The sequence below is a fragment of the Cynocephalus volans genome, chromosome 3, assembly GCF_027409185.1.
Source record: "Cynocephalus volans isolate mCynVol1 chromosome 3, mCynVol1.pri, whole genome shotgun sequence".
Classification (NCBI taxonomy): Eukaryota; Metazoa; Chordata; class Mammalia; order Dermoptera; family Cynocephalidae; genus Cynocephalus; species Cynocephalus volans.
This window is the reverse complement of record NC_084462.1, coordinates 47,928,112-47,947,556: the sequence shown is the minus strand read 5'-3', so window position 1 is coordinate 47,947,556 and position 19,445 is coordinate 47,928,112. Positions and strand designations below refer to the sequence as shown.

The window sequence follows — 19,445 nt, the reverse complement described above, 5'->3', positions numbered from 1 at the left end:
AGACCGTAAGCTGGCTCCCAAATGTAGATAAAAAGGCAGCCATGAATTATTGTGAGCATTATTGGAAATAGTCCAATACTTTGGACAATTCTGCAATGTTTGTATTATGCACATGTAAAACGATTTAAAAATTTCCTAGAAATGTTGTTCCCTGTGACAGACACACTTGAGCATGCGACCTGAGCAGGTCGCCGCCCACTGTAGTCCTCCCAAGAGCCTGGGTGCAGGTTTGTTGAGGTGAGGATTGGGATAGGTGCATTTCCCATGGTGCGCTGGAGCAGGGTAAAGCAGAGACCACTCCAGCCCTGTTCTGGCAGCATTATGGTGCCTTTGGAGGGCAAATTGGCAGTTGACAATCCTCACACTGAGTGTGTCCTTGTGCAAAGGTTGCAATCCATTGGGGATGTGGGTGGAAGGCTGTCCTCTGTGTGTTAGGATATCCAGCCCTTAGGTAGGGGACTTCCAGGTCTTTGGCCAAGTTCTACATTTCTATTTTTCACCAGATCCTGCAAGATAAGCAGCCAGTCCTGCACATACACACTCACACCAGGGCTCAACATGACAAGTGCCCTCAAACACGATCTAGAATTATACCTTCAAAGCACTTCAGTAATTATGGATGCTCTAACCACTGTTCCTATCAGACACAAACACAATTTAGGCTGAGAAATAAGAAATCTTATAATGGGTTGGTGATTTGCCTACATTTACAAAATTCCCTTAATACATTTGTTGTCAATGGGGAGGTTATTAAATGATAGTCTAAATCTCTAGAATAGTGGGTTGGCAAGTTAGTTTAACACCTTTCTAGGTTTCATTTTGCTCATGATCAAAGTGGAAGTAGCAATGATTGTTGATGACCAACAGAATTTTTAACATTTCTGTGAATATTGTTATTTATTATTACTACTTATATTATTACATCATACTGGCAATCCTGGATCAAATAAGAGAAGTCAAGGTCCCTGCATTAATTTATGTTCCCACTGCCCATATGACCGCTGCGTGTAGTGTGGTTGTTTATCCACAACTACACTTAAACTCTTCCTTTTCTCTTTCTTCCCTGTTTTGGACTTTCTTTCTCATCTCTTTATTTCTGTGCCATGTCTGCTTTCCAGCACTCGCAGTCATTTATGTACAACGCTCAACATTGCTGTAGGAACCACAAATGAAGATGCTCTGTGCCCTGACTTTGACAGTTCCTGCAAGAATAACTTGAGTTGTTTTTCATAAGCTATTGTTTTTAGAGACATTTGGGAAAGAGCTATACAAATATTTGGTAATTTCCTTTTTTGGACTATTATCTACATATGTGAAGACATTAAATCTTTATGGGATTTTTTTTTTCTCCTTTTGATTAAATGTCCTACTTCTTTGACTCTTCTCAGATAACCTCAAGTCATCCCTTTCTGAACCAGGAGCATGCTGGGTGGCCTATGGCTGGATATTGTCCTCTCCTGGGGTCTGACAGGGTGCAGTGACTTCTCACGACGCCACTGGGCCACTCAGGTCCATGCTTCTGATTCACGGTCAGCTGTTTGGCTGCTGTGAGACTTAGATCCCATATTGATGGAGATCATTGTTTTTTTTTCTTCTCTGATGGGTGACTCTGCACTCAGTAGACCTCACTCTGCTTCTGTCTGACCATTTCTCCAAGATGCCAGAATCTTTCTGACTTGTACTCCTGTATTCTCATGTTCCAATCGCCCTTCTCTATTTGGTTCCAAATACAGGCACAATGTGTATGCTCCATGTGAAAACATTTTTATAGTGAAAACTACAATATATTTTACCTTATTCTTGTTGTAGTATTATAAAAAAGATTAAAAAGCAGGAAATTATATGTACAATTTTGTCTATAGTATCTATGTCTGTAGATACAAGGATAGACATGTATGCATACTTGTGTGCGGGTGATTTATCCTTCTGACTTAAGAAAGCCACTGGAGGAAGTAACGTGTTTCTACTAAACAGCACACATCAAGGCTTGTCGTGGGGCTTCTGACTTATCCCACCTGTTTGAGGGATTTAGATTACTTTATGAATGTTACTAAATAGACAAATAAAGAGTGGATGTTGAATGGAACAAATCACTGCTTACATTCATTGCTTGATGTTTTATTCAGAAAGGCTATTCTCATTGCAAGATCACCCCCCCCCACCCCCCGAAATAGTGAGGGAAATGAATATCCTGAAACATTCATTTTATTTTTCAGGAAAACAGAGCATCTCACCTTCAAGAAACACGAATCCTTCTCTCTTCCTAACTCCTCACCTAACTCCCTCTAGGTCTCAACTTTGGCTAAGCTGAGTGTTTTCTGTGTATGCGTGTGCATGTGAGCATACAGGGAGTGAAAGCCGTGCGTCTGAGGTGGTGACAACAGTCAGTGAAACCAGAGCCTTAATCACTGTTTACTGATTTAGTCCATTTTACTAGCAGGCAGTGCTTTTCCCGAGAGCTGTTTTCCTGGCGGGGTGCAGTGACTGCTTTCGGGGGCAAAAGTGCGTGTCTCAGAGTTGCCTGGCTCACCATCCCTGGCACCGCGTTGCCACCCCTGGCATGGCCACGCACTGAGGCAATGGGCCATGTGTTGGCCTCACCTCAGACGGTGCTCATCTGGTGGTGGTGTTAATGAGAGCTGCATAAAGCTGTGAGGGAGGGCACCAAGAACCCAACAGGGCAGCCAAACAATACCTATGACGGGCAGAGCCAACACATTTCACACTGTCTCACTCATGTGGTGAGAAGAATTGAAAATGACAGATCGAGGATGTTGCCATCCTCTGTGATAGGCTTGTTTGCTGGGTTTGCTTGCACGGCTCTGGGGTTTTATGGCTATTATTGTTGTTGCTTTCTTTCCCTTCCACGTCCTCTGGCCATTGTGCATGTGTTACACTTAAATAATAGACTAGACACAGAAAAGAAAGAGGGACAGTCAGAAATCACTTGTGTTTTTTAAATTTTTTTTTTGTCACCTTTACTGTTCCCCTATGTGTCATGGTCAACACCTGAACTCCTCCACTGGTTGGCAAATCCAGATCGTTGTGGAGGTGGGTGGGCTGACCTGTGAAATTAGGTCTGCAGGTAAAAACAGAACTGCATGGCATGAGTTTTGGAAAAACTCTGTCGGTATTTTTGTGGACATGTGAATGTCAAAGGTGTCCCGGGGCTCTGCTAGGTAACTCCTCCCAGTACCAATCAAACAGTTGCAACTCATCCTCATGTCATCTTAGAATCTGTTCAGGTCAGAAGAGAGGACCAATCCTCAGAAGTGAGGTCTTTCACTGGTCCTGGGCCTGAGAAAATTCGAGGCGTGCATGCAACCTGGGGATAGGAGACAGGACTTTGTCTATAGAGAAACATGCCAGTACCATGAGGCTCACGGCCCCAGTCATCCCCCAAATGAAAATATCCTTTCACTCTTGGGCTCCTCACTTTCCTGCTATGGAGTCCAAATGTTTTGGGGGTGGTATCCAGTCCTGTGATCCCCACATTGATTTACGTGAAGGAGTTATTTACTCTCCAAATAAAACATGCAACTTTAGCTTGAAAAGCCATTGTTGCAGTCAGGGCTATGAGACCCTGAGCTCTTTGAAATGTCCAAAGCTGGCCATTCATTCTCTTGCCATCCAGGCTACCCGCCTGTCCAACCACTGGACTTCTCCAGCGCACCCGGTCTCCCTTTACTGTCCTCCTCTTCACACCTGCAGGACCTAACAGAGATGCAGTGCAGTTGGGCCATTTCCAATAGACAGTTTCCTTGGCCATTAAAGAATTATTTCTACAATCTCCCAGTCTCCCATAAACTCACAGGACTCAGCGAGATTTGGGAAAGATGTGAATGTCTATAGAACATCTTGAAAACATTCGGGGTAGACTTCACTTGCTGTTAAAACACTCCGTACATTTGTAAACCATCGACTTAAGAAAGCATGCTGCTTTTATTTAGTTCATTAGTATGTGTCAGGACCTATGTGAGTGAAGTATTCCTTTCCACCCTCAATAAACAGCCCTCTGATTTCTATAAGATTATCATTATTAGTATTAATAATAATGTAAATAAAATATTCCTAATATTTTTGTAAATAGCCATCAAGGGGATGTCATTTCTATGAACTAAGATTTGAAAAATCTGAGAAACGTCTGGTAAAATCCTAAGTCTTGCTTTAACCCTACTAATCACCACCCTCACCCTCTGTGGAGAGGAATTGATTTCACATGTGTTACTATTATGTGTAACTGGACATCCCCCAGATGTATGTAGTTAGCACCTTTACCGGTGTACACGTACATTCCAGCACCCCACTTTTTGCTCTCTGTAATTGTGCAGGTAAGGGACACCACGTAAAGGGTTCTGCCTCACCAGGCACATTGCTACAGATATTAACTGCTTTGCTTGAAAATTTAAAGCAAAGCTGATTTAAAACCTACTAGAAACATATCTCAAAAGTATATACCTTCTCTAAATGAAGCATAACAGCGATGTGGCACTACTCTAGATTTTTGCACAAGGATGGAATTATCACCAGGATGCCCTCATCTTCCCAAATCTCAACAAAATTGTCTCAAGTTTGAAGTTTTTTATTCCTTTTTCTACTCAAAGTAGGTAATATTTGGGGCAGAAAAGAGAGAGAGAAAGAGAGAGAGCGTGGAGAGAGAGAAAGAGAGAAGGAAAAAATGAAGATAGAAAAGGAAAGGAAGAGAGAGATCACCTTTAAGGCTTTTCTTTTCTCTTTCTTTCAAATGACACAATAGAATTTTTTTTTTCCTAAAGTTGTATTAGGGATTCACTTAAGCAGAAATGAACTGTAATATGCAAATAGTTCTAATTGGACTGCTAATAGAGCGTGTCTCTGTTGTTTTTTTGTAGGGAGTTTTATGCCTATGTAATCAGTGCAGACAGCCGTTAAGTAAATGAAGAGGCAACTAACAATGTCAGAAAAGAGACCGGGCGGTTCCGGCTGACACTACCCTAATCTTCCAGGACCCATTAAATGGCAGTTTCAACGCATTACCTACCATAACATCCTTGAATATCACTGATTTTATTTGCAGTATCAAACATTCCATTTCATGCCCCATTAACAGTGGGAGCCTGAGCTTTTTGACGCAGCTAAACATTTTACTAACTACCTGGACTAAGTAACCAATTAACTTTTGGAGACAATACGGCCAATTAAGCGCGAAAAGGTAAGGCTGTCATCCCCCACGAAAATTGAATTTCCTTTTCCTGATGGCACTTATTGTCACCGCTCAATTGTTAATGGGGATTCGGTCCCTATTAAAGTATGGAGGCAAAACGGAATGGAAAAGTTCAGAGGACTTGGTTCCTAAAGAGTAGGTCACAAAGTGTCCCAATTGGCCACTAATTCAGTTAACTTTTCTTCATGCCAGATTACTCATTGGATGTGACTGTGGCAGGGCTCTAATATGACATTCTGTGATAGTACATTGCACAATCTGGTAGCTTCAGAGGAACCCATAGGCCCACGGCTGTAGTTTGGGACCTTATATGGGAGGGTTAGGAAAAAAAAAAAAGTGGTTGTTTTTGTTTTTGTTTTTGACAGCAGAAATACCAGTGACTGACAAGATATTGCCCTGGTTATCACTGTCTTGGACTCTTCAGAGAGAAAAACAAACCCGCGTATGGAGAGGTGAGCTCTGAATTAACCCTCTGTGGTTTGGGAAGTCATTTTCTAAATGGCAGACAAGGTCTCGGGTGGTGGTTCTGCTCCATGGATTTGACTCCAGTTGACTGAAATGGAGCACAGTAATGAACTTGGATATCAAATTTTAAAAGCTGGAGGCAAATTGCATCCCTTGGGTAGGAGTCTTTCATCTCTGGATGTACAGAAGAAAATTTGTCCTGGAGGGCATCTTCTATAGGCCTTGTTTGAATGAAAAACATGAGGCTTACATAGAGTCATAGCCCAAGCATTGAACTCAGATTCACGTATTTATTTTTTTAAAAAGGATCCACGTCACATCTGCTTTGTGAAAATAACACTGTTCTAAATGTGACAAGAAATCAAGAATTTTGAAAAATGGGGAAAGAGTAGAATTCCAATGATGACTATTTGAGTCTGACTTTGTTATAAATATTTTAAGGCTTGCATATTTAATGTTGTCAAATTATTCCTAGCTCAATACAATTTTTTTTGACATTTATTTGAAGTCTTTTCACATATACTTAAAATCTGATTTGGGTGTGAAAACTCATAAGTAAAGCAATAATCTAAATTGTGCTCAGAATTATTAATTTCCTGTATTGTTTTAATAGTAGAGGTGTTCAGTCCCCATAGAACAGCTGTTGAATTGCCAAGGGGAAAAAAATCCACATATTTCATGGTTAAGTCAGTATTTTGTGTTCATAACTTTTTTATGTTGTTTCTGCCAGATTCTATGGTGATAGGAAGCAAGAGCAAAAAGGATTAATGTTATATCCTTTCAAATTTCAGTGCCTTTTGAAGAATTTGATATGAGTTGTTTCTTCCAAAGAAGATTTCAATAAGAAATGGTTCTCCTATATTAGTATGCATCAATTAATAACCTTGATTGAAATATCCTTTTGAAATGTTCCTTGGATTTTAACATCTCTCTCAAGAGACACAATTTTCTTTACAGAACTGATTGCCGTGGGCTATTTATTTTAGCCATTTTCCCATGGCAGTGGATGATTTAAAAATGATTACAATAGTTTAAACTTCCTGTTATTTAAGATAGAGGAGTCAAGCCAGATCTCAAATGCTTCCCACTCCCACCTCCCAATATCACTACAGAAGAATAATGAAAACAAACAAGTAATGACAAAATGACATCAGCAGCACTCAAACTGTGCGAAGGGCTGAGGGCCAGAAGCTTCCAATAACCCACATTGCTACGTCAAGGTGGCAGGAGACATTGTGGGAAGCTCCAAAGCTTCCCAGGCTTCTCAGAGCTTTCTGGTCGGCTGGGGACAGGAGGTGCAGAGAGGCTTGTTGGGAGACCCAGGTGCTGTTCCTTCTAGCCCTTTGCCCTATAAAGCGAGAAGCCAAAAGTCTTTTGCCTCTTGGATTAATGAAGAGTGGAAAGTGTCATGGAAAGTGGCAAGGAAAGTGGACAATCTATGCAACCTCTGATGCCAATAAGCCTCGAGGGCCCCACACTGTATCTTCTACTTGAGTAGGATACATCCCTGAGAAGCCAACCTTGACATTTAACAAGAGCAGAGGGCGGAAACCAGTTCTAACCACTGAGGTTGCGTACAAATCCCATCCCCAGTCCTCAGGCTACTGAAATATTCCTCGAACTATAGCTGTTAGGAGAAGATACGGCATAGGGGGGAACGGGGACGTATGGAACTATATTTATATTATATAAATTTATATATAAAAAATATTTATATAAATTTATATATATATATTTATATATAAAATATTTATATATATATAAATTTTTATATATAATATAATTTATATTATATTATATGGAAAATATAATTTTACATAATTATATGGAAAAACAAAAACCAAAAATTCAGATGCAACAATCAATAAGTAAACTTTGAGAAAAAAGCATGGGTAAATTTGTTTATTCACTTAAGAGTGGGTGGGTCCATGTAATAAATAGAAAATTCACAAATTATTTATAAAAAAGTACTGCATGTGCTCGACTAAAAATATTCTGGATAACAACAGGAACAACAAGTAGTACAATTTTTAGACGTCGAAAGATCAAGCTAATCCAGGAAAAAAAATGCGTTCATTTCACAAAGGTCTGTTTTAAATGAGTCCGAACAAATTGATTAAAAATATTTACATAGAAAACTAGCAGTTTACAAAAAAAAAAAAAAAATACAAATGGCCAATAAATATATTTTGTTTCTCAGTTTTACTTGCAATTTTAAAAACAGCAAATAATAATAGCAGCAGATTACCGGTTTTCATCTCTCTGGTGAAACGAATGCCAAGGTTGGTTTCTCCCCAGGGCTAGAGTGGAGGGAGGTGGGCTACGTCCTCCTCCAAGCTTTCTGGAGGACAATTTACTGATGCGTTTCCATGTTCAAAATAAGTACAAGCAAGAGCCACAAAACGACATTTTGATTAAGGGTGGCCCACATATATGATGGAAGTCCTATAAGATTGTAATGCTATACTGTATAGCCTAGGTGTGTAGCAGGCTGTACCATGTAGGATAGTGTAAGTACACTCTGTAATTTTTGCACAATGACAAAACTGTCTAAGGACACATTTCTTAGAACATATCCCCATTGTTAAGCAACACATTGCTGTACTTTGCTAGGAGATCTACAAGTTACACATAAACATACACACACATACACACAAATACATATATACCCATATGTGTGTGTATATATGTATCTTCCATATATAATTTATATATGTGTGCATTATAAATACATATGTTTTTTACAAAAGCATTAAAAAATAATTTTGGCAACAACCAAAGTATCTGTTAATAGGAGTGTGTTAAATTATGATAAATTCCACTGAATAGAAAGATTCCTAGATGTGCTAAGTGAAAAAATCAAGTGCACCATGATGTATATAATATGATTTCTTTTTCTGATATGTACATGATATTTTTATGAGGTATGCACATAAATATACACATATATTTTATATGTATTTTATTTCTACTATTATTTATAAATGTAAATATACCCATATGTATTTCATAATCTAAAACATTCATAATGTTTAGGGCTTCTGGAAGAAACCATAAAAAATGATGATGCTAGCTGTACTTAGGTTCTAGTGGGGGTTATTGAGAAGTAAACTTTCACTTTTTACTTTGCATATTCTGAATTTTTAAATTATGCATTTACATTCTTTCATTTTATAAATTAATATCAGCATGGCTAATGAGAGTACTAAGCTTATAAGGACATTTGGCTAATTTTTTTCTTCTTTGTATGTCTTACTAAAATTAACTAAAGTTACTTTTTTAAAAACATTAACTTTTTTCTTGCTACCTATGTGGTTATATAGTTATTGTAGAAAATGTAGAAAACAGCTTTTTCTTGCTATGGGGGCTAGAGATAAGGTCCCTATGGATGTTCTGTGAAGGTCTATTGTGCTTAGCACTGTGTTAAAACACAAACATGATTCCTCTCCCAAGAAATTTACATTTTAGTAAAGGGTGTATATTCTAGTGAAGTTTACAAATGGTAGGGTGTGATGTCTGATCCTTTAAGGGCACTTGTAAGATAGCTATGACAAGATATAAATGAGATGCCTAATCGTGTTTGGATTTGAGTTAATATTTAGCTTTTGAAATAATGTTTTCTGCTTAATAAACTAATACAGTGCTCCTTTACCAAATTTAGAAAGATGCAGGCAAGTCAAAAGATGGCAAGGTTTGAACAGTTTTATATCTTACTTTTGCAGTGAATACTAAAAATGGGAATGTAGGTAAAAAGCTGAGCATTCAGCGTAGGCTCAGAACAAATATGACTCCTGCAATTATATCATTTTTGAAATACTTTATCACAAACATTTCCTCATGGCAGTAAATCATCTTTGAAAGCATAGTACACATGATTTCATGATGTAATATAACTCATTCGAACAGTTGGTGGTTGCTGGACAATCATTTCGAACTTTATTTTTTCGCATACATGAGACATATCTTTAGCTGTGACTCACATAGGATCTTTATTTTATAGATACCTTACTTGTACATTACCTTCATAATGAGGTGGTTCCATTTCTGAGAAGAGAAGTAATGAGTTGACGGTGGCCTTATGGTAGAGTTGAAAGAGACAATGTACTCACAGGTCCCAAGTTGCGGTCCATACACTAACACTTGGCTTCCCAAACAAGCCTGCCCCACTTGGGACACTCTGAGTTTCTTGGATATATATTGAAGGTGGGAAATCCTGCATTATAAAATAATGTGGGAAAGTGCTTTTAAACTGGAATGTATTAAAACATTAGCTGGTTTTGTTTGTTTGTTTGTCTTGAAGAAGTTTGAACTGGCTACTGCACACAAATAGGAGAAGGGAGAGTCTGCAAACTTACCAGAAATAACCGTAGTTATACAGGCATACAGTGCTCAGGCTTGAAGTGAAGTGACCACAGAAGGCATGAAAAAGCAGTGACAGGTATGAACGAGCACCAGGTGAGACTTGGTGATTGTCTGGACAGGTCCTAAAGCTTGGTGCCTGAGGGAAAGGGTCAAAGGAACTCTTGAGTTCAAATCTTGGTAACATTATGACATGATCTCGATAGATATAAATAAATGAGAAGGGGGTGAGGAGTTAAGAAAGCATACGGTGACAAACACGAAGTTAACTGCTTATTCAGATAAGTTGAGCTGCTATGTGATGTAAGAGGCGATTGAGTCTCTAAGGTTTTTCAGCACCAGAGGAAAAGAAAAATGACCACAGTGATTGAAGAAACTAGACAGTCCAGGGTCTGGCATCCTAGATGCCTCACAGAAGGCTTCCAGTCTCCATCAGGAGTAAATTGACTAGGTTTAAAGTGGGTCAATAGATCTCTTCTCACAGATAGAGAAGAGTCGATACGAATGGAGCTGTGGAAGTACTGAAAACTCGACTAGTCAAGGCCTTTGCAGTCAAGAGTTGAATCCAACATACCTGAAAGCAGGGGGGTGGGGTTGTAGGACCATAGACAAAATGGGGGAAATGGAAGGAGAGACTTAGACGTTTTTTGTTATGGGATTGAATTCATTCAAAGTCATTTAGATTGTAATAATGAGGTTCATTTAAGACCTGGGACTTGCTGAAATAATTTGGTTAAAGCCATGGAACATTAAGATTGTACTTGCCATAACAGAACCCGTTTGGGCTATTATTAATCTAATCTCATAAGTGCACATAATACCCAAGCAAGCAAACCAGAGCTTTGAATTCAGTTTACACTAATAGTAAGAGTATCTCATAGGCTTTTCACTGGGATTCTCTGTACCATTAAGCAATTACTAGTGGCTAGAATACTAGCCCACATGTCGCTATTTCTGGTTAGGGGATTTTCTTGCCTGCCTGACTAAATCTTCCAATTAAATGCAATGGTACTACTTTCATTTCAGTTCTTCACTTACAATGCACAGTGGAAAGTATTGTTACTTTAAGTAAGCAGTTTTAGAAGCTGTTGAACCACACACATAGCATTGCTGATTTTTAACATTCCACCAGAGGTAGGATATCATTGTGTAACAGGCAAAGATAAGACCTGAAGACAAAGAGAAGTCTTTGTTATCGATATTATAGCAACATCTTTATTAACAAAGTTACTCCATCCAATGACACCTTGCAACTATTTCTTTTTATTCATCTGTTAGTTTCATTAGCAGAATTGTATTTCAATTTGTTCTATTTAAAATTCTGTTGAAATTTGAAGCCCAAGTCAGGAAAAAGTAGCACAGCCAAAGTATCTTCTACAGTGTTCAGAAATGAATTAAAAATTTCTAAATAAAAGCATGATGGTGATAATAATAATTCTTTATTATGTTTACATGGAGATGAAAATGGAAATAAGAGGATTTTTTTCAAAAAATCATGCCTAAAAATTAATACATTTAGTGGTAGAACAACACTTAAGTTATTTAAAGTAAGGATCTTTTCTTTTTCATGTTCATATGTAAGATCAATATGTAACTTTTCCTCAAATTCAGAAAACTAGTACAGAGAGATTATCTCTGAAACACAGGGTACTGGTTAAGCATGCAGGATATTAAAATTATAATATCTGAATTCATGCCATAATTAGAGCATCAACTAGATTTATAACCCTGGCAAATTTACTTATCCTGTCAATGCCTCAGATTTGTTCATAAAAAGAAAACAGTAATAGTACTTACTACACAGAGTTACTGTGAGAATTAAATGAGATCCTAAATTAAAGCACTTACCAACATTAGTTTAATCATTTATAAGCAAGGGCATTTTTTGAACCTTAGGGACTATACTAAATGGTACAGGATAATGAATACATAAATATTCAAGAAGATTTAGATGAAATCATAGATAATGTTAGCTCATTATTTTTATTATTATTGTTATTATTTTGCTAGAATGGAGTTAGGGCATAAGGGATGTATTTCTGTATTTTAATGATATAATTATGGAAGTTACTAGACTCTCTGAGAAAATGCCTCATGGTGCTAGGACCTGAGGTAAACACTGAATTTGAAGACCCATTGATAAGACAGAAGGACCTGTCTTAGTTATTTGTAAAGAGATGTATTCATCAACCTTTGAACTAGATGAGTACATCATTTGTTTATATGTGAAAAACATCCTCTTTGCCCTCACCTCTGTACTATACTTAGAACATTAGGAGTCTCTAAAACTCTTCTTATCCTAAATGGACAGAAATACTTTTCTGTGTCTGACTTTGAACTTGACAATTTAACAATACTAGAAGTGTCAGGATAAAATCTGTGGTATTTTCCACTTCTTGATAATGTAAGTGATATCTCACTTGTTAAAATATAATCCTAATTTTTTTTATTGCTGTGCATATAAGTCCTCCAGAATTCCATATTACGCCATCACTTCCTCTATTAATTTATCCATATGTAAGGGTCCAGGGGATGGGGAAAGAAAAAAAAAAAGAACAAAATTTTTTGAGCATACAGATAGTCTTATCGTTAGCTACACTATTCAGACAAACCAAACTCATGCAATTAACCACAACTACCCCATACTTCGCTCTCCTTTCTTTTCGTGGGTACAATTTAGTATTGGTCAGTTTAAAATTTTGGAGGCTTTCTCTCTGCTCTACAACTCTTTTGCTGTTTAATCTTTGACTTTAAGAAAAGAAACATCAGATAATTATTTCAGTCTTGCTCTTCAAAGCCAAGAGTGATGTTCGGTGATAAAAGTTTGGGGGATTTAATAAGATAAGAGGAACACAATTTCCCAATATGAAATTTTATAACTGTTTCTTCCTACTTCTTTCCCTTAGAGCTTGGCCAGCGTGGGAAACTGCAAAGCCCGAGTCCTGGCGTGCAGAAGCATTAGGCATTGACCCCGTGGCTTCCTAATAGATCCGCAAAGTGCTTTGTTCCTGGAAATCATCTGATGAGTAGTTCAGTGCTATTGTATATCTTGTTAGAGCAGCAGAAGTGCCACAAAATGAACTAAAATCTCCCTGCAGAGATGCTGTATCATATGCTGAGAACATTCTGAACTTTCAACAAATTCATGTTACGATCCTGCGTAGCTGTGCTTAAGTCTGTACAGGGGTTAAATGAGAAATATGGGTCTGCTGTTAAGTGTCTTTTGAGAGTGACAAAGCTCTGGACCTAAGGGGTGGGAGAGGAGGGATTCCCTCTCAGCCCTTTCCAGCCCTTTCCAATTGTATCACAGACAGAAGAAATAGTGGGAGGGGGGCTCAGACATGAACTTCCCAGGAGCCTTACAGCTTCAGGCGAGGACACTGACCTCCTCCACCCTGGCTTTGCCCACTCTGTAAAATGAGGACCCTCCTGTATTATGAGTTTATTGTGATAGCCAAATAGCTTAGAAGGAGGACAGCTCATTTGTTTTAACTATACAGTCTCCTATGGATTATCTATATACCTACCTACCTATCTAATCTATCCAATCTATCTATTAAAAACAACACATTTCCTTTGTGACTTTCAAGGTATTTAATTGATAGTCTCTCCATTCTCTCTCTCTTTTTTTTTTTTTTTGGTTTAGGAGATTATCAGGTTTTGAACTCTACTGTGCCACCAGTAGTCATTGCTCCATGTATCTCCCTTAAATCGTCATTTTAAAAACAGCTTTATTTAGGTGTAAAGTACATTTTGATACATTTTGAAATATGTATACACCCATGAAACTGTCACCACAGTCAACATAGTAAATATATCCATTACCCCCAGAGGTTTTCTTGTATCCTTTTGAACTTGCTCCTTCCGTCCCTCCCAGCCCATCCGTCATCCTCAACATTACTGAGTTGCTTTCTGTCACTATAGGTTAATTTGAATTTTCCAGTGGTTTATAAAATACAATGACCCAACATGCACTCCCTTTTCTTTGGGTCATTTCACTCAACACAATCACTTTGAGATTTATACGTACTGTTGCATGTATCGATAGTTCATTTCTTTTTATGGATACACCAAAATTTATTAATGCAATCCCATTTTGATAGCCATTTTGGCTGTTTCCAGGTCTGGGTTATTATTACAAACAAAGCTGCTATGAACATTTGTATGCAAGTCTTTTTATGGACATATACTTTTACTTCTGTTGGGTAAATAATTAAGAGTGAAATGGCTGGATCATATGGTAGGTAAATGTTTAACTTTTTGAGAGAATGCCAAACTGTTTTCTGAAGTAGTTGTACCACCTTATAGTCCCACTAGGAATATAAGAGAGTTCCAGTTCCTCCACATCCTCAGAAACACTTCATATGGTCAGCTGCCCCACCCCACCCCCACCCCGATTTTAGACATTTGGATTGATGTGTAGTGGTGTTTCATTGTGATTTTAATTTTATTTCCCTAATGACTAATGATGTCAAATAATTTTATGCATTTATTTTCCATTCATATACTTTCTTTGTAGAGTTCATTCAACTCTTTTGCTCATGTTTTAAATGAGTTGTTCATTTTCTTACTATAAAGCTTGAAGATTCTTAATACATTCTGAATATAAATTCTTTGCTTTGCAAGTATTTTTTTTTTCCAGGTCTGTAGCTTTTCTTTTTAATTTCTTAATAGTGTATTTTGAAGAAAACAAATTTGAAATTTAATGAAGTTCAATTATTATTATTTTTTTCTTTAAAGATTATGCTATCAATGTCATTCCTGAGAAATCTTTTTCTAACCCAAGGTCACAAAGGTTTCTCTCTCTTTCTCTCTCCTCATGACTCCTGGAGTCTCTCAGACACCTATGATAGCCATTAGTTACTTAAGGACTTTTAAGAGAAGATACAGCCCCTTTTGACCTTTTGCTATATGCCATTAAAACAACGATTTCTCTCCACATATTGGGATTTCCTAAAAACAGAGGCTCTCACAGACCATGACCCTGTGACCCTCCATCCCCAGCTGCCCATTATGTTTTCTGTTGTAAAAACAGAACCCCCCACAAGCTCAGCATGGCTACCATGGCTTGTTTAATACAGGATGCAGCCAAACCTGGTTCCTCTGGTATATTCTACCTTCAAGAGGGGGTGGCTTCCCCATCCTCAGTCCCTAGCCAGATGGCATGGTGCTGGAAGAGATCATCCTTCCAACACAGCTCTTGGCTACCTGGGAAGCCCCTTAGGATTAACTGAATGAATAGCAATGGGAGTTTGTGGTCTATGAAAATAGTGCTGCTAACTATCTGAAGTGATGGAGTTCAATGGAACTCTTTAAGCGTTCCATCCTTTAGCCAGATGTCCCTGATAAAGGATAGGACCCAAAGGTCAAAACACTTGGCCAAACTTCAGGCCAAGTATTAACACTGTTTGCCCTGGCCAACAAGTGGTCTCACCTTCAAATTTATTGTAAACTATTGGACCATTACCTAAAAATTGTCTCCTTCAGGGTAAAAGTTTCTGGGAATCTCTTGTCTCACGGACAACCAAAATAAAAATCAAAACCACACGTCTCTGCAAATACTAAGACAAACAATATAAGACCTTGTTAAGACGTTACTTATCCCTTTGGAGTTACAGAAATTACTGATAGTGACTAAGACACACTTTTAATTTTTCAAAATATGCAACATTAGGCTCTTGGAAGAAGAATTCAATAGAACTTTCATGTCCCTAATAAGTCCAAGATAGCCAGTTTAACTCAGAGACATAATGGTCTCCTCAAAAACTCCTTTTAAAATTCCTGTTGGATAGATACGTCCCTAAATGAGCCTTTATGTTGCTCTAGGCCTTGGCCTATCTTGATAAATGTTTGATCTTGACCAGATTCTATAAGGGCTGGAGGGCAGATCCAGGGCACACACTCTCTTGTGACCCATTAATCATAAATTGTTCCACAGGCCAGGGAGCTGCTCATTTGATATAGGACCAGTTTGAACCTAAACTTCCAGCAAAAAACAAAATGAAAACCCTATTAAGTGCAGATGCTCACCATTCTCTTGACTATTTCTCATATTACTACTGGTCTGGGTGCTTTCATTGATTTACAATCCAGAGGCCCAAACCCTCCAAGTAAGCCAGTGTTTCAACCAAACACAGCAAATGCTGGATTGACATTAACTCAAGTGGGTATCCACTTAGAAAAGAATAGCTCAAGTTCTACATCCCAGATGACATCACGCTGGCCCAGGAGCTCAATGCCAGAAATGATATCACCTGAGATGACATGGACCCAACCCACAACCTTCACCTCCTGCACTGGAGATGACTTCAGCAGGACACTAAAGCCTTCTCCCCAGTGATGCCTATGGACTGCCTCTTCAAAGGCACAAATTGGACTTCGGACACTTGCTTTTCTTCCTTTGACTTTAGGGATTCTATTATGTTTCTGAGCTCACTGTTTGCTTAGCCCATGACCCTGATATACTTCTTGCTCTCTGCCAAATGTGCACATGCCTTAAGGAAAACCTGGTAGAGGTTACTACTACCTATGCCATTCTAAAAAATAATGGAGATTAGTACTTTCCCCAAAAGGCACCTGCCTCATATCAGTCATCCCCCTGACTCTCAGGGAGAGGACCACCCATTCCCCAGTGCCTTCTCCTACTGAGATCCTTCACCATGACCCCCTACCCTGCGTCTCTTGCCATTACCAAATGGTTACACACAAATATCACTAATCTTTACATGTACATTACCAACTTTTAATTCATACCCTCCAACAACATAACTGATGGACCTACTACCTTGATCTTATCTTATTTCTAACACACTTTACAACTCCACCAAAATATTGTTAGAGACCCCCCAAAATTTTAGGTCTATTTTCCTGCCTAATGCCACATAAATGGGAAATTTAGTTATGGGATGGACCATAAGGACTTCTTATACTTGTATGTCTCCTTTCTATTCTCATAATAAAATGTTCTCTATGCTGTTTAGGGAAACTTATGCTCTTTTCTACAAATGTCTACATTATCTTCACTGCAAAGTTTCCTTAATATGACAAGAAAACAGAAGAGGAACAAGTTTATTATTCATATTTTTATTTTCTATTTTCATGATGTTTTCACATCCTTGGAAGGGCCTTGCTGCCTGGGGAGATACTGTCCCTCCGAGGGTTTGCAAATTTCTGGAGACAGAAAAGAACTTGTCAGTGAGCCTCCCTTTCTCATACAAACCATACAATACAGAGTTCATACCCACATCACCTATATGTAACTCTCTCAGAACAAGCCAATATGTATTTTCCATATCCTAAATCAAACCAGGACTGGCACCAGAAAACTTGAGACAACACTTATGCCTCAACACCTGCTGGAATTATTCAGAAGCGCTCACCCCACACTGTTGATCCCTCTCTGCTTTGTCTTTTTCATAGAAACCCCAAGTTGTGGCCCTTATTTCTAGGGGAACTGAGAATATCATTAAACTTCTCTTTCAATGGCATTGACCTTTCTGTGTTGTCAATCAGTCACCTGTATACATTAAGACTTGGATGCAAATCATTGAAGAACTTCCTTTAATTTTTTTCAGCCTTTTCGTGCGTACTTGGATCTTCACGCAACTTTGTTTTGCAATATATTTTCTGTGTATATATAATTCAGTATTCAAATATGTTGCTCCACTGGCCTCTCATCTGTATTGTTGCCAAAGAATTCTGCTGTCCAACTACATATTTTTTTTCCACTTTGGTTGCTCTTAAGACTTTCTTTATATTACTGAGAAATTTGATTATGATTTCGTGCCTTTGTGTGCTTTTCTTCACATTTGTTGTCCATGTGTTTTACTGTGTCTTAGATCTGGAGGTTTATAGTTTCATCAAATTTGAAAAATTCCTTGTCATTATGTATTTAAATATTTTTTTCTATCTCCCCACCTTCTTTTAGAACTCCAATTATATGTATATTAGGCCACTTTAAATTGTCTTTCAGCTCCCTGACACTTTTTCAATTTTTTTTTTTAACTCTGTATTCTATTTTTGGATGTAAGCAGCCTGTTTATAAGGTTATTTCTCAGTTGCAAAAATTAACCCCACCTGCTATGGTTTTGATAATTCCTGTATTCCTTCTTGGCTGCCACACTCAGAGAGACAGAAAGTGCAGGGACACTTTTTTCTTGCATCTGTAGTACAAACATTAGCAGCAGATAGTAACTGCTCCAGTATGTCAGATAGATGCATTTTGTACTTATTTATTTATTTTCCTTCTCTGTGTTTCATTTTGGAGTGTTTCTATTGCTATGTCTTAAAATCCATTAATCTTTTTCTCTCCAATGTCTAATCCATTGTTAATTCCACTGCTATGAACTAAATGTTTGTGTCCCTCCTTAAATTCATATGTTGAAATCCTAATCCCCAACATGTTCCTTTTAGTCTAATATGATGGTATTTGGTGATAGAGCCTTTGGGAGGTAATTAGGTTTTGATGAGGTCATGAAGGTGGAGTCATCATGATGGGATTAGTGCCTCTATAAGAAGAGACCAGAGAGCTGTCTCTCCCTCTGCTCCTTGTGGAGACACACGTAAGGGATCAGTAGCTTACAGCAGATGTCAAGTCTGCTGACTCCTTGATCTGGGACTTCACAGCCTCCAGAATTGTGAGAAATAAATGTTTGTTGTTTAAATCATCTAGTCTATGCTAATATGTTGTAATATACTAAGTTGTCTAAGACACCCACCCAGTGTATATTTTGTCTTAGATATTGTAGAATTATTTTTTAGGATTTAGATTTTTATATCTCCATGTTTCTACTTACCATTTGAACATATGAAACACAGTATAATTGTTTTAATGTCTCTGTCTGCCAATCCTAAAATCTGTGTCAGTTCTGAGCTGGTTTTAATTGGTTTGTTTTTATCATGATAATAGTTGATATATTCCTGCTTCTCTGCATTCCTAATAATTTTTGATTAGATGCCAGATGTTCTGAATTTTACCTTGTTGACTGTTGGGTTATTTTGTATTACTATAAATAATCTTGAGCTCTGTTTTAGGATGCAGTTTAGTTACTTGAAAATAGTTTTATTTGTGTGTGTGTGTGTGTGTTGTTTTTAATATTTGTCAGACAAGGCCAGAGCAGTATCTAGGGCTAATTATTACTGAGGCAAGACCCTTCTAAGTATTCTATCCAATGATTTATGAATTATGAAGTCTTCCAGCTTCACAATAGGGAATGGACTCTCTTCCCAACCCTATCTGAGTTCTGGGTACTCTTCCTTTTAATCTCTTTAGATGGTTCTTTTCCTGGTTTTTGAGTAGTTTCCTCACACACAGGTGCTGAACAGGATTCAATTGCTAAAAGAGAGTCCTCTGCAGATCTCTGGAATTCTCTCTCAGTTTGGCTCTTTTCTTTTCTGGAAACTCTCACCAAATGCATGT

The 19,445-nt window shown here is 38.0% G+C and overlaps 1 non-coding gene across 1 annotated transcript; it reads right to left on the bottom strand.

Moving 5' to 3' along the window:
* Positions 1-18,113: 18,113 nt before the first annotated feature.
* On the bottom strand, positions 18,114-18,247 carry LOC134374410 (small nucleolar RNA SNORA31). Its single transcript, XR_010023258.1, has one exon. It is a non-coding gene; the product is annotated as a small nucleolar RNA SNORA31 (small nucleolar RNA).
* Between the last annotated feature and the right edge of the window lie 1,198 nt (positions 18,248-19,445).